The sequence below is a fragment of the Mchenga conophoros genome, linkage group LG17 (assembly GCF_057382185.1).
Source record: "Mchenga conophoros isolate Kocher_MC1m ecotype Shallow Benthic linkage group LG17, M_conophoros_male_GT1.1, whole genome shotgun sequence".
In the NCBI taxonomy this organism is placed as follows: domain Eukaryota; kingdom Metazoa; phylum Chordata; class Actinopteri; order Cichliformes; family Cichlidae; genus Mchenga; species Mchenga conophoros.
In genome coordinates, this window is record NC_140542.1 from 2,638,628 (window position 1) to 2,644,515 (window position 5,888).

Genomic DNA, 5,888 nt, shown 5'->3' on the forward strand with positions numbered 1-5,888 from the left:
AAAAGCGTCTGGACTTCTTTAAGTTGCTTGAAGACGTTTCACCTCTCATCCGAGAAGCTTCTTCAGTTCTAAGGTCAAATGGTGGGGAGTCCCAGATATAAACCTAGTGGGAGTTTCCCCCCACAGAGGGACAAAAGGACCCCCTGATGATCCTCTAATCGCCTGAGCCAAGGTGGGAAACTGGGCGTGGGTCCCAATCAGCCAGAGTTTTGGGTGTGTTCATTGTGAAACCTGGCCCCACCTTATCATGCGAATTCCTGAGGTCAGATGGCCCAGGATGTGAGTGGGCGTTAAGGCGTCTGGGAAGGGATCTCAAAACTGGATTATAGATGGCAGAGAGTTGGTGTCGTAAACCCCCGCCTCTGTTCAAAGATGGTCGCTCACAGTGGACATAGATGGCTTCTTTCACTCCTCTTTCAAACCATCTGTCCTCTCTGTCCAAAATGTGAACATTGGCATCCTCGAAAGAGTGACCTTTGACCTTAAGATGCAGTTGGACTGCTGAGTCTTGTCCTGTGGAGGTGGCTCTTCTATGTTGTGCCATGCGCTTGTGAAGTGGCTGTTTGGTCTCTCCAATGTAGAGGTCTGAGCATTCCTCGCTGCACTGTACAGCATACACCACATTGTTAAGTCTGTGTTTTGGCGTTTTGTCTTTCGGGTGAACCAGTTTTTGTCTGAGCGTGTTGCTGGGTCTGAAATGCACCGGGATGTCATGCTTGGAGAAAACGCTCCTGAGTTTCTCTGATACACCGGCTACATAGGGGATGACAATGTTGTTCTGATCTCTTCTCTTAAAGAAGTCCAGACGCTTTTCTTTGCAAGCTCCTTTGACTACGATGACCTGGATGACTGAGAACCTTCACAGACATCCATTTATCTTCTTTCGCTTATTGGGGGACAGTTTGCAGAGCTCGCCTGAGAGATATAATCTCTCAAGTGTGTCCTGGATCTGCCTCAGGGCCTCTTCACAGTGGGAACACCTCACCCAGGAGGCATCCTTATCAGATGCCTGAACCACCTCAACTGGCTCCTTTCGATGTGGAGGAGCAGCGGCTCTACTCTGAGCCCCTCCCGGATGGCTGAACTTCTCACCCTATCTCTAAGGGAGAGGCCAGCCACCCTTCGGAGGAAGTTAATTACTCCTGGTTGTATTTGTGATCTCACTCTTTAGGTCACAACCCACAGCTCATGATCATAGGTGAGGGCAGGGATGTAGATCGACCAGTAAATTAAGAGCTTCACTTTTACACTCAGCTCCCTCTTCACCACAATGGACCGATACAGTGTCCGCATCGCTGCAACCCACTGCACCAATCCGTCTGTCAATCTCCCGCTTCCTTCTCCCATCACTCGTGAACAAGACTCTGAGATACTTAAACTCCTCCACTTCGGGCAGGGTCTCGTCCCTGACCCAGAGTGGGCACTCCACCCTTTTCAGGCTGGGGACCATGGTCTCAGATTTGGAGGTGCTGATTCTCATTCCCGCTGCTTCACACTCGGCTGCAAACCGTTCCAGTGCGGGCTGGAGGCCATCACCCGATGAAGCCAACAGAACCACATCATCTGCAAAAAGCAGAGATGAGATTCTGAGACCACCCAAGTGAAAGCCTTCTGCCACTCACAGGGCTCTAGAATTTTTCAGTGGTGCGACTAAAAAAAAATATTTGGTTGCACCTGTGCGACCAACTGTTCGGGTAGCAAAAAAAAAAAAAATCTGCAACCTTCCCTGTGGTCAACAACAGAAACACATTATGCCCCTATCGTGGACTAAACCAATCAGAGAAGTAAGGGGCGGGACCTCTCTGATTGGCCGTGGTCCAGTTGAAAGTGCAGGTGGAAGTGGGAGGTGAGTAGCTTGAATACAGGGATTGCAGAATTATTAGGCAAGTTGTATTTTTGAGGAATAATGTTATTATTGAACAACAACCATGTTCTCAATGAACCCAAAAAACTCATTAATATCAAAGCTGAATGTTTGTGGAAGTAGTTTTTAGTTTGTTTTTAGTTTTAGCTATTTTAGGGGGATATCTGTGTGTGCAGGTGACTATTACTGTGCATAATTATTAGGCAACTTAACAAAAAACAAATATATACCCATTTCAATTATTTATTTTTACCAGTGAAACCAATATAACATCTCCACATTCACAAATAAACATTTCTGACATTCAAAAACAAAACAAAAACAAATCAGCGACCAATATAGCCACCTTTCTTTGCAAGGACACTCAAAAGCCTGCCATCCATGGATCCTGTCAGTGTTTTGATCTGTTCACCATCAACATTGCGTGCAGCAGCAACCACAGCCTCCCAGACACTGTTCAGAGAGGTGTACTGTTTTCCCTCCTTGTAAATCTCACATTTGATGATGGACCACAGGTTCTCAATGGGGTTCAGATCAGGTGAACAAGGAGGCCATGTCATTAGTTTTTCTTCTTTTATACCCTTTCTTGCAGCCACGCTGTGGAGTACTTGGACGCGTGTGATGGAGCATTGTCCTGCATGAAAATCATGTTTTTCTTGAAGGATGCAGACTTCTTCCTGTACCACTGCTTGAAGAAGGTGTCTTCCAGAAACTGGCAGTAGGACTGGGAGTTGAGCTTGACTCCATCCTCAACCCGAAAAGGCCCCACAAGCTCATCTTTGATGATACCAGGCCAAACCAGTACTCCACCTCCACCTTGCTGGCGTCTGAGTGGGACTGGAGCTCTCTGCCCTTTACCAATCCAGCCACGGGCCCATCCATCTGGCCCATCAAGACTCACTCTCATTTCATCAGTCCATAAAACCTTAGAAAAACCAGTCTTGAGATATTTCTTGGCCCAGTCTTGACGTTTCAGCTTGTGTGTCTTGTTCAGTGGTGGTCGTCTTTCAGCCTTTCTTACCTTGGCCATGTCTCTGAGTATTGCACACCTTGTGCTTTTGGGCACTCCAGTGATGTTGCAGCTCTGAAATATGGTCAAACTGGTGGCAAGTGGCATCTTGGCAGCTGCACGCTTGACTTTTCTCAGTTCATGGGCACTTATTTTGCGCCTTGGTTTTTCCACACGCTTCTTGCGACCCTGTTGACTATTTTGAATGAAACGCTTGATTGGTCGATGATCACGCTTCAGAAGCTTTGCAATTTTGAGACTGCTGCATCCCTCTGCAAGATCTCTCACTATTTTTGACTTTTCTGAGCCTGTCAAGTCCTTCTTTTGACCCATTTTGCCAAAGGAAAGGACGTTGCCTAATAATAATGCACACCTGATATAGGGTGTTGATGTCATTAGACCACACCTCTTCTCATTACAGAGATGCACATCACCTAATATGCTTAATTGGTAGTAGGCTTTCGAGCCTATACAGCTTGGAGTAAGACAACATGCATGAAGAGGATGAAGTGGACAAAATACTCATTTGCCTAATAATTCTGCACTCCCTGTAAAGCGATATCAATTCATTAAATCCTGAATCGACTTTTAAATATAACTGTGTTTTGCCAGAAACGCCAGATTCTCAGATTAAAGCTCACAAAACCATTTCAACAACAACCAAACAGCAAATGAGAGCAGGTACACGGATTCCACACAAAGACGTAAACACAGACCCGAATCAGCTTTGTCTTTCTCGGCTTTCTCACCCGACGGCCCGCAGACGGACAGGCTGTCGGAGCTCAGCGATCCCGATGCGTCCGGTCCGCGCTGTGATTACGTCTTTTTGCGCTGATTCTGAGCTGCAGGTTTTGTCTCTCTTCAACCAAAATTCACCGAGCCAGCAGCAAAAGAAGCAGCAAACTGAGCTTTACATTTGATCAATGTCGTCATGAATTTTGCTGTTTTGCTTCCACGACTATTAAAATCACGCTCCATGCACAGCTAGCTCTCTCTCTATCTCTCTCTGTACTTCAAGAACAGTTTCCCGTCTCCAATCTTGTCACGGTTCTGGGTCCATTGGACCCAGTATTTTGAGTTCATTATGTTTTGGTACTTTTGCATCATGGATTTTCCTTTATGTTTCTCTGGTACTTGGTGTTTCAGTTATCTTGGTGTTTTTCTATATTATGATTTATGATCTGATACTGTTGTGATTATGATTATCATTTAGTAGCCTTTGGTCAGTGTCAAGTCTGTCTCTGTCTAGTCTGTGTCTTAGTAAAGTGTGTTTTGTTTCCTGTTTTACTTTGAAGGTTCTTGTTCCTGTCTGATGTTAGTATTTGCAGCTTTGTTCCCCCTGTCTCGTTAGCCCTGATCTCTCCCAGCTGTGTCTCCCTCCTGTTGCCGATTTCCCCGTTACTACCCTGTGTATATAAGCCCTGTGTTTTCCCATGCTCAGTGTCACGTCGTACCATCAGTTTATGCCTGTGTGTTCTTGGTCTCAGTGTTCCGTCATCACTTTATGTTTGTTTTCCTGCCAACAATAAAGCTGAGGTTTTTTGAGTTACATTCCATTTTCCGAGTCCTGCATTTGGATCCTCATCTCTGCCTGCCCGCACACAGAGCCTTGACAGAACGACGCGACCAGTAATGGATCCAGCGGACTCACCGTGGAAGCGCAGCTCCCGTTTTGACGGGACTCGGCTAGCGCTTGGAGGGCCTCCGTGCTACCGTTCCTCGCTGGCAGCCTACCCTTCGGCCCACTCGTCTGCTTCCTCCCCGCGGACGCCCAGGTCTCGCAGAAAACGCTCCAGCCGGTCCCGGGAGGATTACTACGAGCCTGCAAGCAATCAGCTCACGCCTGCACAAGCCTTTTACAAGATGTTAGGGATTATTATCGTGCCACCTGACTCACCCAGCATTTCCACATCACAGCAGGAGCAGCCACAGCAGAGTCCTCCCTCGTCACATTCCGCCAGCGCCGCTCCCTCTTCAACAGGGAGGCAGCGAACACGCAGCCAGCACTCACAGCTCCAGCAGGAGCCTGGGATTCAGCTCAAACAACCGCCTAGGGTGAGTGACAGAGTCTCCCTTCATTCGCCTTTTTTGTCAAGGGATAGACAGACTGTTTCCCCCAAAGCTGCGAACGCCAGCTACATGAACACTACAGCTCGTGTTTCTCCGGTTCAGGAAAATAAGAGTTTTCGTTTTAAGAATGACTATTTTCCCATTGGTTCAGAAGACTGTGCGCCTGATGTTTTTTCAGATCCAGGAGTTAAGACTGTTCCGTCTGGATCTGTTTATTCTGGAGCTATGTTTATTCAGTCAGCTGCCCGTCCGCTTTCAGCTCAGTCCCCTGCTCAGCAGCCGTCTGTAGCTCAGTCTCCAGTGTCCCCTGCTCAGCAGCCGTCTGTAGCTCAGTCTCCAGTGTCCCCTGCTTGGCAGCCACCTGTAGCTCAGTCTCCAGTGTCACCTGCTCAGCAGCCACCTGTAGCTCAGTGTCCTGTGTTTCCTGCTCAGAAGCCGCCTGTAGCCCAGACACCAACTCCACCACCACCACTTTCGCCTCAAGCTCAGTTAGCCGCCCGGCCTCAAGCTCAGTTAGCCGCCCGGCCTCAAGCTCAGTTAGCCGCCCGGCCTCAAGCTCAGTTAGCCGCCCGGCCTCAAGCTCAGTTAGCCGCCCGGCCTCAAGCTCAGTCTCCAATTCCACCACCGTCGTCATCCCAACCATTGTTTCAGTCACCCTCAGTTCAGCCTCCTGTTCAGCAGCCACTAGCCCTGCACCCTGTGTCACTTGCTACCCCGGTACAACAAGCTCAGTCAAATCAATCTAAAAGGAACTGTGTTTCATCAGTTTGTTCTAAGCAGAGCAACAAACCTCATGATAATGTAATCATTCCTAAAAAGCTGGCCAGTTCAGAGACTGTGACGCGCTCCAGGGCCTCCCCAGAGGCTGAGTTTCAGCCCTCAGCCTACTCTGGACCCCTGGAGGCTAGGAACCCAGCTGAGGACTGCACCCGGCTGTCACTGCCT